The sequence below is a fragment of the Mustela putorius genome, unplaced genomic scaffold (genome assembly GCF_011764305.1).
Source record: "Mustela putorius furo isolate JIRA1106 unplaced genomic scaffold, ASM1176430v1.1 tig00000695_pilon_pilon_pilon, whole genome shotgun sequence".
Lineage (NCBI taxonomy): Eukaryota > Metazoa > Chordata > Mammalia > Carnivora > Mustelidae > Mustela > Mustela putorius.
In genome coordinates this window covers 556,285-576,076 of record NW_025421447.1, presented here as the reverse complement: position 1 = coordinate 576,076, position 19,792 = coordinate 556,285, and the positions used below count along the sequence as shown (strand labels likewise).

Genomic DNA, 19,792 nt, shown 5'->3' with positions numbered 1-19,792 from the left:
TGGAGGTGCCTCAAAAAGTTGAAAATAGAGCTACCTTATGACTGAGCAATCACACTACTGGGTATTTACCCTAAAGATACAAATGTAATGATCCGAAGGGGCACATGCACCTGAATGTTTATAGCAGCAATGTCCACAATAGCGAAACTATGGAAAGAGCCTAGATGTCCATCAGCAGATGAATGGATAAAAAAGAAGTGAGTTTTAGAGAGAGAGAGAGAGAGATCTATATAGATCTATATACATATATATATATATATATATATATATATATACATATATATGAATATTATGCAGCCATCAAAAGAAATGAAATCTTGTCATTTGCAATGACATGGATGGAACTAGAAGTTATAATGCTTAGCAAAGTAAGTCAATCAGAGAAAGACAATTATCATATGATCTCAGTGATATGAGGAAATTAAGAGGCAATGTGGGGGGTATGGAGGTAGGAAAGGAATAAATGAAACAAGATGGGATTGGGAGAGAGACAAACTGTAAGAGACTCTTAATATCACAAAAAAAAAAAAAAAAAAAAAAACTGAGGGTTGCCGGGGGAGGTGGGAGGAGGGGTAGGGAGAGGGTGGTTGGGTTATAGACATTGGGGAAGGTATATGCTATGGTGAGTGCTGTGAAGTGTGTAAACCTGGTGATTCATAGACCTGTACCCCTGGGGCTAATAATACATTAATGTGAATTTAAAAATTAAAAAAAAAAAAGACCCTTCCCTGATATGAGGAAGTAGAGATGCAACATGGGGAGTTAAGTGGGTAGGAGAAGAATGAATGAAACAAGATTGGATTGGGAGGGAGACAAACCATAAGTGACTCTTAATCTCACAAAACAAACTGAGGGTTGCTGGGGGGAGGGGGGTTTGGAGAAGGGGGGTGGGGTTATGGACATTGGGGAGGGTATGTGCTATGGTGAGTGTTGGGAAGTGTGTAAACCTGGCGATTCACAGACCTGTACCCCTGGGGATAAAAATAGATTATATGTTTATAAAAATTTTTTTAAAAAATACCCTCACATGCTAAAGACCCTAAAAAGTTTGACAGTACTCATCTCATGCACCTCCATCCTCATCCTTTCCTGACTTTGGTCTTTAAGAAAACACGGTATAGGGGCACCTCCCCAACTCAGTCAGTAGAGCATGTGACTCTTGATCTCAGGGTTATGAGATTGAGCCCTAACTTGGCATACAGTTTACTTTTAAAAATTGGAAAAATAGGGCACCTGGGTGGCTCAGCTGGTTAAGCAACTGCCTTCGACTCCGGTCATATTCCTGGAGTCCCAGGATTGAGTCCCATATCAGGCTCCCTGCTCAGCAGAGAGTCTGCTTTTCCCTCTGACCTCTCCCTTCTCATGCTCTCTCTCTCTCTTTCTCTCTCTCTCTCTTAAATAAATAAATAAAATCTTTTTGAAATTTTAGAAAAATAAAAGTGTTTATTAAAAAAAAAAAAAAGATAGGGACACCTGGGTGGCCCAGTTGTTTAAGCATGTGCCTTGCACTCAGGTTATGATCCTGAGGTCCTAAAATAGAGCCCTGCAGTAGGCTCCCTGCTCCTCTACCGTGTTCATGCTCTCTCTCTCAATAAATAAATAATCTTTAAAAAAAAAAAAATACAATGAATATATGGTATCAAAAATAAATGAAATGCACACACACAAACTTGACTAAACTATTTATGTGTTAAAGAGTTCTGTCTAAAATATGGCAAGCATTTTTTTCACCCATATATTGAGCACTCAGCTGAGGTCTAACACAGGCTGGGCCAAATATTGATTTTGACATTCACAGTCTGTATCATTGTGACTTAATATACCTACCACTAACACCATCACCTCCATTTACCTTGACCCAATCTTAAACTCAATATTTTTTGTATCAGAGGTTAAGAGGGGTTCAAGAACAGGGGATGGTACCAGATGACTGTAAATGTGGCCTGTCCCATGTTCACACACTTCTGGTAAAGCCCTCATCAGGGCCACCATGCTCCAGTTTCTCACCTTGTCCCTAGCTCTCCAGACCATAGGTGATGTTACCAAGGCCACATCCACTTGACTGATGACACAGTTCAGCAGAGCTGACTCATGGAATGAGTTGCTTCACGTGTATTTGAAAGAAGAGGACAGTTGTGCAAGGGGTGTTTGGGCAGGTTGTGAACAAGGCTGGATGTGAGGAAGCAAAAAGGAGGACCAGCTGATAATTATCATAGCTTCTACTGGAATATCTAGGTGACAAAGCCACCTTGGTGCCCATAGCTCAAGATGTTGCAAAAACTAAAAGTGGGTGAGTCTCATTGGCTACTCCACCCAATGACTCAATGGTATAAAAGGATTACTCTGCTTCAGTTTCATCTGGAATTAAATCATCAGTCCCATTTGCTGCCCTTTTCAGTGGAAAGTGCTCAAAAAAGCACTTGAGTCCCCTTACCTGTGAAAATAACAGATTGTATTAGATTCCCTCTAGACACATCCAGTGGCTCTAAGCAGAAGTCAGGAGGAACCTGCAGTGGGAGACCACTCATACTTATATGAAACAATGGGGAACCCAGCCAGAGCATCCAAGGGTAAAGTCCCAAGATAAGAAGTCTGGTCTCTAGTTCCACACTGCAGACTAGTGGCAAATCCCTGACATAACGAATGCCTGACAACTAAATATGAATGCAAAGTTTGTTCATGAAACTGGCATGGTATATCCATTGGTCTGTTCATTCATTCAAGACACATCTTAAGGGAAACAGCTATGGCTGACATTGAGCTAGACCCCAGGAATTCATAGAAGAATAAGATAAAGTTTGCTGTCCTCAAGGGGCTTAGAGTCTACTTGGAGAAGCAAACATAGAAACAAAGAAAATAAAATGAAAGAAATACAGTGTTAGAAAAATGTCTAGCCTTAAAGGTGGGCAAGTGAGCAACTCTGCCCATGTAGGTGAGAAAGTTAATTCATGAAAGTAGAGATAATTGAGCTGTGAGAAGGAATAAGAATAAGAATAAAAATGAGAATGAGAATGAGGAAGAGGAGGAGGAGGAGGAGAAGAAGAAGAAGGAGGAGGAGGAGGAGGAGGAGGATGGGGAGGAGGAGGAGGAGGAGGGGGAGGAGGAGGAGGAGGAGGGGGAGGAGGAGGAGAAAAGACCTAGAACCCTTCAGCTTGACCTCAAATCTCAAATTCCTGGTACTAATGAGCCATATGAAAGTCACCTGTATCCTCAGTGTCTTGGTTTATAAGATGAAGGTAGGTCCACAGAGCTCTTGTCCAGTTCATAAAGTTATGAACATCACAGAATGACTACATTGACTCCAAGTGCAGACAAGGACCCAAAACACAAATATGATTCAGTCTCTAAAGTCAAAGTCAGCCATGAGCTCAGGCACTAAATAAGTTTCTGGTAAGTGCTCAGTCCTTAATGTTTGGCAACATTCAAATCTCAATATAACTGTAAAATTTTAGGTGTAGGACATTCCCAAATATTAGTAAATATGACAATGTTTTAGCATGCTTTTTATAACTATGCTAATAACGCAAGAGCACTTTGGGGTGTAATGAACTTATGTCTTCAGGCCAGGCAGAGTTGGAAGATGGATGATTCAGTTCAATATCATGATTCAGGTAGACCAGGGTCTAGACTGTAATTACCACCAGAGGGTACAGATCAATAGTAATTGGTCATTACTGAAAATGGCTGTCTTGGCAAATTTTCCCCAAAATTCAGTTGACTCAGTAATTCCGTGAAACAGACTTGTACATTGTTCCAGAAAGGGTGGGAAGCCATTTTGTAGCTAATTCAAAAACCAAGGGGTCCTGAGAGGAGCTACTTGGCTCAGGACCAGGGGAACCTTACCAAGGTATTCCTGTTACCAAACCTTTTGTTTCCAGAACAAATTAATTTGGCCTGTGACTGGGGACTCAGTGAAGGACATCCACAAGGGTTAGAGCTGAGCCTAAGCCACTTCCTAGAGAAAACTCAGCCTTATCTGCAGGTGGCTCCAAAAGCCTAGCTCCATACAGAGGCAGGCCTCCTGCCCTGCAGGTTCAGAGCACTGGCCTGACATCTCGGTTTTCATAATAGACTGTCAAACCTGCTCCCTACTTCTCTGGTTTCCAAATCCTGTGCAAATACAGTCATCAGCACTGCAGGCATATATCTGAGAGAGTACCTTCTCACTCGAGGGTCCAAAAGGCTCATCCCAAAGGAATGGTAATGATAACCATAACCAACATTGCTGCACAGCTCTCTATAGTAGGCAGCCTTCACTCCTAACACTGGAAAAGTAGTCAGAGGAAGTTATCTAATCACTCCTGTCCCCTAAGTTCTATTTAGGAGACAAGTTAGATCACTGTAAGACTCAAAAGTCAAGTGTATTAATCTATATGCTCAAAAAGTGACCTTCCTTGGACCAAAACATTGTTTGCTGACCCAGAATTTTCTGCGTGTCTTAACAAAAGGGAGCAATGGAAACTATTTCTTTATGTTACCACACTCTTCCTGGAGACTGGGTGATCCTTGTCACCTGGTGATTCCTATTCTGTAAGTTCCCACTGATAGACATTTCTTTAAAAAAAAAAAAAAAAAAAAAAAAAAAGTCTCCTGGAAGAGGAAGCAAGATGGCAGAGGAGTAGGAAATTGAAATAGCATTAGGTCCCAGGAGTTCAGCTAGGTAGTTATCAAACCATTCTGAACACCTACAAACTCAATAGGAGATAGAAGAGAAGAAGAGCAGCAATTCTAGGAACAGAAAATCGACCACTTTTGGGAAGGTAGAACAGAATCTGAAAGTAGGAGAAGATAAACCACGGGGAAGGAGCCATCCTGGCAAGTGGTCGAGCAGCAGAGCACAAAAACAATACATTTAGAAGTCTGCTCCACTAAGGGACATCACTCCAGAGGCTAAGCGGGGGGTGGAGCCCTTGAGGAGACAATGCGGTCTCTGGACCCGCAGGGTCACAGAAAGACCGGGGGTGTCTGAGTGTGACAGAGCTGTCAGGTATTGGAACAGGGAAGCCAGCTACAGAGACAGAGCTGAGGTGGGGGGGGAGTCTCAGTTTCGGGTTACCTTAAACCATGATTCAAAGCACAGTCGGGCTACTGCAGGGACCCCACAAGTCGGGGGAGAAACACCGACCTTCCTCCTCCCAGAGGAGCGGCACAGGAGTGCATGGCAGGAATATGCTGGGTTTGGAGACTCCAAATGGGGCTGGGTGCCAGAGATAGAAATGCTCAGTCACAGGCCAGGTGAGCACAGAGTGCAGCCAGGAACCAGAAATTGGGAGGGATTGACCGCTTTTCTCTGAGGGTGCACTGAGGAGTGGGGTCTCAAGCTCTCGGCTCCTTTGGGCCAGAGATTGGGAGGCTGCCATTTTCATTCCATCCTCCAGATCTTTATGGAAAGCATTCAGGGAACAAAAACTACCGAAAGCGATCCCAAGCAGATTTCTTAGCCTGGCCACTGGCGAGGGCAGTGCAATTCCACCTCGGGCAAAGACATCTGATACTCACTGCAACAGACCCCTCCACCAGAAGATCAGCAAGAACATCCAGCCAGGACTATGCTCAACCATCAAGGAGAACAGCGGAACTCCAGAGCTAGGGGAAAGCAACTTATAAAATTCATGGCTTTTTTCCCATGATCATTTACTCTTGCAAAGTTAAGTTTTTTAATTTTATTTTTATTTTTTTCTTCTTCCATTCTTCTCCTCTTTTAACATTTTTAAACTATTTTATCCTATCAATACCTTTTTAAAAAAATCTTTTTAAATTTTCATTGTTGTAGTCATATTCTATCCCTTCATTGGATATAACCTTACTTTTTGTATAGATATAGTATTTTTATCTTTACAATTTTGGAATATAATTTCCTCTAATAGATTAAAATATACCCTAAATCTAGCTCCAACCTGATCACATTCACTTCTTTTTTTCTTCCTCCAACCAATATATTTTATCAATTCCTTTTTTGATTCTTTTTAAGTTTTTATCTTTACAGTAATATTCCATCTCTTCACCATGTTTACCCTTATTTTGTATATATGTAAGTCTTTAAAATTTTGGGAGGTAGTTTCTTCTAAGAGACCAGAGTACACCAAAAATCAAATGGGTGCTTCTGTTCTATTCACCAGTCTAATACATATATATGTATGTTTATTTCTATTTTTTATTTCTTTTCTTCCCTTTCTTCTCCCCCCAGTTTCGTGTATCTTCTGATTTGGTTAGTGTATATTTTTCTGGGATCTTTGCCACCCTTTTAGTATTTTACTCTCTCATTCATATATTCATATCTGGATAAACTGACAAGGCAGAAAAACTCAGCATTAAAAAAAAAAAAAGAACAAGAGGCAGTACCAATGGCTAGGAGCCTAATCAATATGGACATTGGTAATATGCCAGAACTAGAGTTCAGAATGAAAATTATCAAGGTGCTAGCTGGTTCAAAAAAGGCATGGAAGATATTAGCGAATCCCTTTTTATAGAAATAAAATCCGTTCCTGGAGAGAAAAAAATAACTAAAATCTAACTAAGTTGAAATAAAAAAAGCTACTAATGAGGTGCAATCAAAAATAGAGGCTCTTACTGATGGGATAAATGAGGCAGAAGAGATAATTAGTGATATAGAAGACCAAAGGATAAAGAATAAAGAAGCAGAGCAAAAGAGAGACAAACAACTACTGGACTATAAGGGGAGAATTTGACAGATAAGTGATAGCATAAGAGGAAACAATATTAGGGTAATTGGGATCCCAGAAGAAGAAGACAAAGAGAGATGGGCAGAAGATATATTGGAGCAAATTATAATAGAGAATTTCCATGATATGGTAAGGGAACAAGCATCAAAATCCAGGAAGCACAGAGTGCAGCCAGAGAACCCCCCTCAAAACCAATAAAAATAGGTCCACACTCTATCATCTAATACTAAAACTTACAAGTTTTAGTGACAAAGAGAAAACCGTGAAAGCAGCTTGGGACAAGAGATCTGTAACACACAATGGTAGAAATATCAGGTTGATAGCAGATGTATCCACAGAGACCTGGCAGGCAAGAAAGGACTGGCATGATATATTCAGAGCACTAAATGAGAAAAATATGCAGCCAAGAATACTATATCCAGCTAAGCTATCATTGAAAATAGGAGAGATTAAAAGATCCAGGATAAACAAAAATTAAAAGAATTTGTGAACACCAAACCAGCCCTACAGGAAATATTGAAAGGGTTACTCTAAGCAAAGAGAGAGCCTAAAAGTAAGAGACCAGAAAGGAACAGAGACAATAAACAGTAACAGGCATCTTAAAGGCAATACAAGTGCACTAAATTCATATTTTTCTATAGTTACCCAGACTGCAAATGGCATAACTGCCCCAATCAAAAGATATAGGGTATCAGAATGGATAAAAAAAAAAAAAAATAGAGCCATCAGTATGCCGTCTACCAGAAATCCATTTTAGACCCAAAAGACATCTCCAGATTTAAAGTGAGGTGGTGGAAAATAATTTAGCATGCTAATGGACATCGAAAGAAAGCTGGGGTGGCAATCCTTATATAAGATAAATTAGATTTTAAGCCAAAGACTATAATAAGAGATCAGGAAGGAAACTATATCATATTAAAGGGTCTGTCCAACAAGAAGATCTAACAATTTTTTAAATGTCTATGCCCTTAACATGGGAACAGCCAATTATATAAACTAATTAATAACAAATTCAAAGAATATTGATAATAATACAATCATGGTAGGGGAATTTAACACCCCCCTCACTGAAATGGACAGATCATCCGAGCAAAAGATCAACAAGGAAATAAAGGCCTTAAGTGACACACTGGACCAGATGGACATCACAGATATATTCAGAACATTCCATTCCAAAGCAAGAGAATACACCTACACCTTCTTCTCTAGTGCACATGGAACATTCTCCAGAATAGATCACATCCTGGGTCACAAATCAGGTCTCAACTGGTACCAAAAGTTTGGGATCATTCCCTGCATATTTTCAGACCACAAGGCTCTGAAGCTAGAACTCAGTCACAAGAGGAAAGTTGGAAAGAACTCGAATACATGGAGGCTAAAGAACATCCTTCTATTAATTGATTCTTCATTAATTCTTTAGAAGGAATTAATGGGTCAACCAGGAAATTAAAGAACAATTGAAAAAAGTCATGGAAACAAAAGAAAATAAAATCACAACTGTCCAAAATCTGTGGGACACAGCAAAGGCAGTCCTGAGGGGAAAGTATATAGTGATACAAGCCTTTCTTAAGAAACAAGAAAGATCTCAAGCACAACCTAACCCTACACCTAAAGGAGCTGGAGAAAGAAGAACAAAGAAAGCCTAAACCCAGCAGAAGAAAACAAATCATAAAGGTCAGAGCAGAATTCAATGAAATGGAAACCAAAAGAACAGTAGAACAAATCAAAAAAACTAGGAGCTGGCTCTTTGAAAGAATTAATAAGATTGATCAACCCCAGGCCAGACTGATCAAAAAGAAAATAGAAAGGACCCAAATTAATTAAATCATGAATGAAAGAGGAAAGATCACAACCAAGAGCAAAGAAAAACAAACATTGTAAGAGCATATTCTGAGCAACTATATACCAGCCAATTTGACAATCTGGAAGAAATGGATGCATTCCTAGAGACATATAAACCACCTAAACTGAACCAAGAAGAAATAGAAAACCTGAAAAGACCCATAACTGGTAAGGAGATTGAAGTAGTCATAAAAGATCTCCCAACAAACAAGAACCGAGGGCCAGAGGGCTTCCCAGGGAAATTCTACCAAACATTTAAAGAAGAATTAATACCTATTCTCCTGAAAATGGTTCAAAAAATAGAAATGGGAGGAAAACTTCCAAGCTCATTTTATAAGGCCAGCATTACCTTGATCCTGAAACCAGACAAAGACCCCATCAAAAAGGAAAATTTCAGACCAATACCCTTGATGAACACAGATGAAAAATTTCTCACCAAAATACTAGCCAGTAGGACCCAACAGTCCATTAAAAGGATTATTCACCACCACCAAGGGGGATTTATTCCTGGGCTGCAAGATTAGTTCAACATCTGCAAATAAATCAATGTGATACAATACATTAATAAAAGAAAGAACAAGAACCATATGATATTCTCAATAGATGCTGAAAAAGCATTTGACATCCTTTTTTGATCAAAACTCTTCACAGTGTACAGATAGAGGATACATGCATAAATATCATAAAAAGACATCTATGAAAAATCCATCATTCTATCATTCTTAATGGAGAAAAACTGAGAGCTTTTCCCCTAAGGTCAGGAACATGGCAAGAATGTCCACTATCACCACGGCTATTCAACATAGTACTAGAAGTCCTAGCCTTGGCAATCAGACAACAACAGCAACAACAGGCTTCTGAATCAGCAAAGAAGAGATCAAACTCTCACTCTTTGCAGATGATATGATACTTAGTGTGGAAAACCCAGAAGACTCCACTCCAAAACTGCTAGAACTCATACAGAAATTCAGTAAAGTGTCAGGATATAAAATCAGTGCACAGAAATCAGTTGCATTTCTATAAAACAAGAGCAAGACAGAAGAAAGAGAAACTAAGGAGTCAATCCCATTTACAACTGCACCCAAAACCATAAGATATCTAGGAATAAACTTAACCAAAGAGGCAAAGAAGCTATATTCAGAAAACTATAAAGTACTCATGAAAGAAATTGAGGAAGAGACAAAGAAATGGAAAAATGTTCCATGCTCATGGATTGGAAGAAAAAATATTGTGAAAATGTCTCTGCTACCTAAGGCAATCTACACATTTAATGCAATCCCTATCAAAATAACATCAATTTTTCTCAAAGAAATGGAACAAATAATCCTAAAATTTATATGGAACCAAAAAAGACCCCAAATAGCCAGAGAAATGTTGAAAAAGAAAGCCAAAGTTGGTGGCATCATAATTCCAGACTTCAAGCTCTATTACAAAGCTATAATCATCAAGACTGTGTGGTACTGCCACAAAAAAAGTACACACAGATCAATGGAACAGACTACAGAACCCACAAATAGACCCTCATCTCTAAGGTCAACTAAGATTCGACAAAGCAAGAAAGAATGTCCAATGGAAAAAGTCTATTTTCCCAATAGTGTTGGGAAAATTCGACAGCCACATGCAGAAAAATGAAACAGGACCATTTCCTTACACCACACACAAAAATAGACTCAAAATGGTTGAAAGACCTCAATGTGAGCCTGGAATCCATCAAAATCCTTGAGGAGCACACGAGCAGCAACCTCTTCAACCTCAGCTGCTGCAACCTCTTCACAGAAAAAAACATTGCCAAAGGCAAGGGAAGCAAGGGCAAAAATGAACTACTGGGACTTTATCAAGATCAAATCTTTTGCACAGCAAAGGAAACAGTCAACAAAACCAAAAGACAACTGACTGAATAGGAGAAGATATTTGCAAATGACATTTCAGATAAAGGGCTAGTATCCAAATCTATAAAGAACTTATCAAACTCAACACCCAAAGAAAAAATAAGCCAATCAAGAAATGGGCAGAGAGCATGAACAGACATTTCTGCAAAGAAGACTTCCAAAGGGCCAACAGACACATGAAAAACTGCTCAACATCCCTCGGCATCAGGGAAATACAAACCAAAACCACAATGAGATATCACCTCACACCAGTCAGAATGGCTAACATTAACACGTCAGGAAATGACAGATGTTGGCAAGGATGCGGAGAAAGGGGAACCCTCCTACACGGTTGGTGGGAATGCAAGCTGGTGCATCCACTCTGGAAAACAGCATGGAGGTTCCTCAAAAAGTTGAAAATAGAACTACCCTATGATTCAGCAATCACACTACAGGGTATTTACCCTAAGGATACAAATGTAGTGATCTGAATGCATCTGAATGTTTATAGCAGTGATGTTGACAATAGCCAAACTATGGAAAAAACCTAGATGTCCATCAGCAGATTAATGAATAAAGAAGATGTGGTATAAATAAATAAATAAATATATATATATTTATAATATATATACACAAATGTGGTATAAATATATATATTTATATATAATAATTATATGTATAATTATATACATAATTATATGTATAATTATACATACATTATATATGTATATAATTTATATATAATGTATGTATAACTATAAATTATAAATTATATATTTATATATGATTATAAATTATATATAATGTATTTATAATTATATATACATTATATATATAATGTATATTACACACATACACAATGAAATACTTTGCAGCCATCAAAAGAAATGAAATCTTACAATTTGAGATGACATGGATTTAACTAGAGCATATTATGCTGAGTGAAATAAGTCAATCAGAGAAAGACAATTATCATATGATCTCTCTGATATGAGGAATTTGAGAGGCAGGGTGGGGGCTTGTGTGCAGTAGGGAAGGAAAAAATGAAACAAGATGGGATCAGGAGGGAAACAAACCATAAGAGACTCTTTATCTCACAAAACAAGCTGAAGGTTGCTGGCGGGTGGTTGGGTTATGGATTTTGGGGAGAGTATGTGCTATGGTGAGTGCTGTGAAATGTGTATGCCTGATGATTCACAGACCTATACCCCTGGGGCAAATTGTACATTATGTTAATAAAAATATTTTTTAAAAAGTCTCCTTGAGGAAAACAAGACCTCTGTACTTATTCTGATTTCCTTTTTGCTCTAATGCCCATGACCTAAAAACAATGTCTACTCTAATCATAAAAAAAAGTCAGACAAATCTAAACTGAGGAATATTCTACCTGACCAGCACACCTCAAGGTGGTCAAGGTCATATAAAATAAAGTCTGAGAAACTACCACAGTGTAGAGAGCCCAAGGAGAAGGGTGACTAATGTGGTATCCTGGATGAGATGCTGGGGCAGAAAAAGGACACGAGGAGTAAACAAATGAGATGGTCAAATTGAGAATGGATTTAGTTGATAGTAAAATGTATTGATATTGGTTCATTAGTTGTGACAAATGTACTACAATAATGCAAGACATTAACAATAGGGAAAACTGTGTACAGGGTAAACAGAAATGTTGCCCTATCTGCAAATTTTCTGTAAATCTGAAACAATTTATTTTTAAATTCCTTGATTAAATAAGAAATAACTTTCATGTTTCCAGGTAGGAAAGTACAAAGAGTTAAAACATCAATTCTCCTCAAGTTAATTAATACAATGGATGGAATATTAATCAAAATCATTATTCTTCTTAGAAGTAACAAATTATTCCAGAGTTTATTTATGGAAATAATCAGATGATAATAGCTGAGAAAATGTTTTTTTAAAAAATTAGTGAAAAATGGGGCGCCTGGGTGGCTCAGTGGGTTAAGCCGCTGCCTTCGGCTCAGGTCATGATCTCAGAGTCCTGGGATCGAGTCCCGTATCGGGCTCTCTGCTCAGCAGGGAGCCTGCGTCTCTCTCTCTCTCTCTCTCTCTCTCTCTCTGCCTGCCTCTCCATCTGCTTGTGATATCTATCTGTCAAATAACTAAATAAAAAAAATTAATGAAAAGTGGACTTATATCAACAGATATTAACATAACTTATAAAGCTACAAAACTTTTACAATACAAGCATAAGAAAAGACAGAGATTACAATATTTATTCTTCCAATCCAGGAGCATAGAACATTTTTCCATTTATTTGTGTCTTCCTCAATTTCTTTCATGAGTACTTTATAGTTTTCTGAGTATAGATTCTGTGTCTCTTTGGTTAGGTTTATTCCTAGGTAACTTATGATTTTGGATGCAATTGTAAATGGGATTGACTCCTTAATTTCTCTTTCTTCTGTCTTGCTGTTGGTGTAGAGAAATGCAACTGATTTCTGTGCATTGATTTTATATCCTGACACTTTACTGAATTCCTGTATAAGTTCTAGCAGTTTTGGAGTAGAGTCTTTTGGTTTTTCCACATATAGTATCATATCATCTGCGAAGAGTGATAATTTGACTTCTTCTTTGCCGATTTGGATGCCTTTAATTTCCTTTTGTTGTCTGATTGCTGAGGCTAGGACCTCTAGTACTATGTTGAATAGCAGTGGTGATAATGGACATCCCTGCCGTGTTCCTGACCTTAGCGGAAAAGATTTCAGTTTTTCTCCATTGAGAATGATATTTGCGGTGGGTTTTTCATAGATGGCTTTGATGATATTGAGGTATGTGCCCTCTATCCCTACACTTTGAAGAGTTTTGATCAGGAAGGGATGCTGTACTTTGTCAAATGCTTTTTCAGCATCTATTGAGAGTATCATAGGGTTCTTGTTCTTTCTTTTATTGATGTGTTGTATCACATTGACTGATTTGCGGATGTTGAACCAACCTTGCAGCCCTGGAATAAATCCCACTTGGTCGTGTTGAATAATCCTTTTAATGTACTGTTGAATCCTATTGGCTAGTATTTTGTTGAGTATTTTCGCATCTGTGTTCATCAAGGATATTGGTCTATAGCTCTCTTTTTTGGTGGAATCCTTGTCTGGTTTTGGGATCAAGGTGATGCTGGCCTCATAAAATGAGTTTGGAAGTTTTCCTTCCATTTCTATTTTTTGGAACAGTTTCAGGAGAATAGGAATTAGTTCTTCTTTAAATGTTTGATGAAATTCCCCCGGGAAGCCGTCTGGCCCTGGGCTTTTGTTTGTTTGGAGATTTTTAATGACTGTTTCAATCTCCTTACTGGTTATGGGTCTGTTCAGGCTTTCTATTTCTTCCTGGTTCAGTTGTGGTAGTTTATATGTTTCTAGAAATGCATCCATTTCTTCCAGATTGCCAAATTTATTGCCGTAGAGTTGCTCATAGTATGTTCTTATAATAGTTTGTATTTCTTTGGTGTTAGTTGTGATCTCTCCTCTTTCATTCATGATTTTATTTATTTGGACCTCTTTTCTTTTTGATAAGTCAGGCCAGGGGTTTATCAATTTTATTAATTCTTTCAAAGAACCAGCTCCTAGTTTCGTTGATTTGTTCTATTGTTTTTTTGGTTTCTATTTCATTGATTTCTGCTCTGATCTTTATGATTTCTCTTCTCCTGCTGGGTTTAGGGTTTCTTTCTTGTTCTTTCTCTAGCTCCTTTAGGTGTAGGGTTAGGTTGTGTACCTGAGACCTTTCTCGTTTCTTGAGAAAGGCTTGTACTGCTATATATTTTCCCCTCAGGACTGCCTTTGTTGTGTCCCAGAGATTTTGAACCATTGTATTTTCATTATCATTTGTTTTCATGATTTTTTTCAATTCTTCTTTAATTTCCCGGTTGACCCATTCATTCTTTAGAAGGATGCTGTTTAGTCTCCATGTATTTGGGTTCTTTCCAAACTTCCTTTTGTGGTTGAGTTCTAGCTTTAGAGCATTGTGGTCTGAAAATATGCAGGGAATGATCCCAATCTTTTGATACCGGTTGAGTCCTGATTTAGGACCGAGGATGTGATCTATTCTGGAGAATGTTCCATGTGCACTAGAGAAGAGTGTGTATTCTGTTGCTTGGGGATGAAATATGCTGTATATATCTGTGATGTCCATCTGGTCCAGTGTGTCGTTTAAGGCCTTTATTTCCTTGCTGATCTTTTGCTTGGATGATCTGTCCATTTCAGTGAGGGGAGTGTTAAAGTCCCCTACTATTATTGTATTATTGTTGATGTGTTTCTTTGATTTTGTTATTAATTGGTTTATATAGTTGGCTGCTCCCACGTTGGGGGCATAGATATTTGAAATTGTTAAATCTTCTTGTTGGACAGACCCTTTGAGTATGATATAGTGTCCTTCCTCATCTCTTATTATAGTCTTTGGCTTAAAATCTAATTGACCTGATAAAAGGATTGCCACTCCTGCTTTCTTCTGATGTCCATTAGCATGGTAAATTCTTTTCCACCCCCTCACTTTAAATCTGGAGGTGTCTTCGGGCTTAAAATGAGTTTCTTGGAGGCAACATATAGATGGGTTTTGTTTTTTTATCCATTCTGATACCCTGCGTCTTTTGACAGGGGCATTTAGCCCATTCACATTCAGGGTAACTATTGAGAGATATGAATTTAGTGCCATTGTATTGCCTGTAAGGTGACTGTTACTGTTTCTGATCTACCACTTGTAGGCTCTCTCTTTGCTTAGAGGACCCCTTTCAATATTTCCTGTAGAGCTGGTTTGGTGTTTGCAAATTCTTTCAGTTGTTGTTTGTCCTGAAAGCTTTTAATCTCTCCTTCTATTTTCAATGATAGCCTAGCTGGATATAGTATTCTGGGCTGCATGTTTTTCTCATTTAGTGCTCTGAAAATATCATGCCAGCTCTTTCTGGCCTGCCAGGTCTCTGTGGATAAGTCAGCTGCCAATCTAATATTTTTACCATTGTATGTTACAGACTTCTTTTCCCGGGCTGCTTTCAGGATTTTCTCTTTGTCACTGAGACTTGTAAATTTTACTATTAGGTGATGGGGTGTGGGCCTATTCTTATTGATTTTGAGGGGCGTTCTCTGAACCTCCTGAATTTTGATGCTCGTTCCCTTTGCCATATTGGGGAAATTCTCCCCAATAATTTTCTCCAGTATACCTTCTGCTCCCCTCTCTCTTTCTTCTTCTTCTGGAATCCCAATTATTCTAATGTTGTTTCGAAAGAGGGACAAACAACTACTGGACCACGAGGGGAGAATTCGAGAGATAAGTGACACCATAAGACGAAAAGACAGAGATTAATGGCAAACAGTAGGCAACCAAGGAACAAAGCAAAATATATATTTAGTCTATAATAATTAATTAATTAATAATTAAACAAATAGTGGGGAATTTAACTATAACAATTCCAAATTAATTTCATTTGAATTCAAAAAGTGTAAGTAAGAAAATATTTTTTAAAAATTGGAAAAATACAGACCACTTATCTCATGGTAGTCTTTTCAGTACAGAAGCCTAATAAGCAAGAGCAACAAAAAAATACAATTTATGTATCTACAAGTAGAAACAAAATTAAATACCACAAAAAAACCTGGAATAAATAGATTTACAACATATATGACCAGCAAAAAGTTAATATACATTATTACTATATTAAAGAAACCCATAATGAAAAAGATAAGTGATTTATGCAAAACAAAAAAAATCGTGAATAAGAAACTCCTAGTGAGTAAATAAATACCAAGTCATCAAAAGAAAATGTTTATCAGTAGTAATCAAAGAAGTAAAATTAAAGCAACTAGTTTGCTTATCAGGTTGGCAAACAATGAAATAGTAAGAGGAATGATAATACACAGCATTGACAAAGGTGTGTGGAGATGAATGTTTTCATACAACAATGCCTGTGGGAGTTACAATTGGGACACTCTTTCAGGACAAGTTGGCACATGTAACTACAATAATAATGATGATGGCCAAGAATTTTGTGCTTACTGTGGGCTAGGCCAGGATCTAAGGGCTTACCATGTATTAGGCCACTTGGGTGTCATAGCAATTCAGTAAAAGAGGTACTGTTAATATCCACATTCACGAGGGAGGAAACTTGATCCTGCAAGATCTTCAAAGGCCGTTCAGCTGGCAGGTGACAGAGCTGGATATAAATCCCAAGTGGTCTTACTCCAGAGCCTGTGTCCTTGCCTGTGGATAAAACATAATGGATGTGCTGGGACCCAGGGATCCTGCTTCTAGGAATTTAGGCTAAGAAAATAATTGGCAATATTCACAAACTTATATATAAGGGTGTTTATTGCAGAAATTTTGTAAGAGCAGAGGTATGATTTATTAATGTAAATTATCAGCAGTGGAGAAATGATTCACTATATTGAGGTACAACTAGTCTTTAAGACATGCTGGAGAAAAATAAAAATATGTTGTTAAGGGAAAAAGTAGGCTTTAAAATAATAAATATGGGCTGCGCTGCCCCACATTCTGGCCCCATGGACCCAAGGCACAACCCATCCACTTACCCACAAGTCTGCCTGGATCTAGCGAGTGCCATATCTGGTTCCTCCAGCACTGCCAATATGAAGAAAGTTGTTTAACAGCTCCAGCTGGAAGTCAGGCTCCACTATGTGAGGTTTCCCAGGCAGCTACAGATTTGAGACAACTCTGTCTGCAAAATGCTCAACATGACCCCTTGCTGACCGGCGTATCTTTAAGCAAGAATCCCTTCAGACCCAGGAAAGTCTGTTACTTTTTGTAATACAAGGAATCTTTGGATGGTTTTCTAAAGCACTTTGAATGAACCAGTGAATGTTTGTTTAAAGGAGAACTAAATTTGAAGCCTGTACAAAAACTTATCTCTATAACAGGTGCCATACATATAAACTTATTTTGTCGGTCCCGAACATCAACTCTCTGAATTTTCATTAATTTATTTTTTTAAGATTTTATTTATTTAATTAACAGAGAGAGGGGGGGGAAGCAAGCTCCCTGCTGAGCAGAGAGCCCAATGCAGGGCTCGATTCCAGGACCCTGAGATCATGACCTGAACCAAAGGCAGAGGCTTAACCCACTGAGCCACACAGGTGCCCCAATTTTCATAAATTTCTATTTCAAAAGGGTAATTATTTTATATACACTGACAGCAGCAAACAACAAAATACCTAGTGTAAATAATAATAATAATAAAATAAGGAATTGTATTCTCTAAAGTAACACAAGTATAATTTAGGCCAACAGAATATTTTTATTTTTGATGCATTCTATATTTTATAAATGTTCTAAGTAAGCATGCACAGCCTTTATAGTAGAAATTTACATATTTCATTCATTGTTTCAAAATGATCAAGAAAAACTATTCCTTTTGATTCCCATATATGATGTCTCCTTTCCTTGGTTGTGATTTTCTATTTCTATTTCATAAAACTTGTAACATAGGTACCCTTTGCTATGGCTTTAGGAACAGTATATTAATAAATAAAACATAAAACAATAAACAATTTTTTACTAAAGCATTCATGTCAACAGGAGATGACAGTTTATCACAAACACAAGTTGTGAATTCAGAGCTAATTGATGAAGACCCTCCAGAGCATTCTCCCTGTGTCTGTGCTTCTCAGAACTTCAAGCACAAGTCCAGACAGGGATTCATGACCAAAGGAACAGGAGGAGTACCCAGCCCCACAACAGGGTGAGGAGTGCCAGGGCTCTGGGCCTTTCTCTGCTGAACATTCTCCCAGCCCCAGAACAGGCACTGTAGAAGGAGCTGGAACATGAAAAGGATGGGGGTGGGAGTGGAGTGGAGAGGATTTCTCCTCACAGCTTGTGAAAATTGGGCAACTAGCACAATGTTCTCTCTGACCTCTAGGACCTTGAAGCCAAGACCACCAGCCTCCCAGCTGAAGGCTTTGGGGGGACAGTCATAAGTGACATTTCTTCTAAGCTTTCTGATTTAGATGGTATAGTGTTATCCAACTTCCATAGTGTGCTGAGCCTTTATTCCTGCCAGGATATCCCTTGAGATATGTGGCACTTTATGATCTAGCAAACACATTTGTACACATTATCTCACACAAAATCTTAGAACAGCTTTCCTAGTGCCTTGTACTAGGTCCTTGTGGTCCTGATATCTGCTTCTTCCCAGCATCCAGAACAGCATCTGTATGTGTGCACAGAGTGGCAATCAACATGGCATCAAATGGACATTCATGGTAATGTACATGATACATTCTTCTCTGTTAAATGGAGACAACAGTGCCTATTTCTCATGATTGTTGTGGAGATAAAAATCAGGTCCTTGTAAAACTCTTGTCAGTGCAGCTGACACATTGTATAGGGTAAATGAAAGCACAGACATCCCTCAGAAATATTGCAGGTTCAGTTCCAGACCACCCCAATAAATCTAATACTGCAATAAAGCAAGTCCAGGAATTTTTTGGTTTCTCAGTACATATAAAAGTTATGTAGACACTAAAACTTATATTTACTGCAGTTTATTAAGTCTGCAATAGCATTGTCTTAAAAAAAAGAAAAAGCCAGTGTACATGTTGTCATTTCAACAGTCTTCATAACATCTTCACCAGGAGTAGAGTCCATCTCAAAGAATTACATCTTTGCTCATCCCTAAGAAGGAACTCCTCATCCATTCAAGTTTGATCAGGAGATTGCAGCAATTCAGTCACATCTCAGTCTCTACTTCTAATTCTCATTCTCTTGTTATTCTCTTGCTATTTCTACCACACCTACAGTTACTTCCTCCACTGAAGTCTTGAACCCATGAGGGTAGGAAAAAAGTTCTTCCAAACTCCTATTAATGTTATTTTTACTTCTTCACATAAACATGAATGTTCTTAATGGCTAATCCTTTCCAGGTTTCCAAATGACTTTGTCCAGGTCCATCAGAGGAATCACTGTCTGTGGCAGGTATTACTCTTTGACCTGTGAGCTGCAGAATGGATGTTGTGTTAGCAGGCATGAAAACAATATTAATATTGTTGTATATAATGATCATAGCTCTTGGGTGATCAGGAGCATTGTCAATGAGCTTTTTTTTTTTTTTTCTAAACCATAGGTCTCAATAATGAGTGGCCTTAAAATATTCAGTAAACTATTTTGTAAACAGATGTGCTGTCACCTAGGCTTTATTGTGCCATTTCTAGAGCTTAGGCAGTGTAGATTTCATGTAATTCCCAAGGGCCCTAGGATTTTTGGGATGGTCAATGATCATTGACTTCAACTTGAAATCACCAGCTATATTAATTAGTCTCTAATAAGAGATTCACTTTGTCTTTTGAAGTTTTGAAGCCAGGCACTCCAGCTTTCTAGCTATGAAAGTTCTAGATGTCATCTTCTTTTGATATAAAGCTGTTTCATCAACATTGAAAGCTTGTTATTTAGTGT

The 19,792-nt window shown here is 38.2% G+C and overlaps 1 pseudogene; it reads left to right on the top strand.

Annotated features, from left to right (window-relative positions):
* The first annotated feature begins 16,887 nt into the window (after nt 1-16,887).
* On the top strand, nt 16,888-17,153 carry LOC123392940 (annotated as a pseudogene).
* Nucleotides 17,154-19,792: the final 2,639 nt, after the last annotated feature.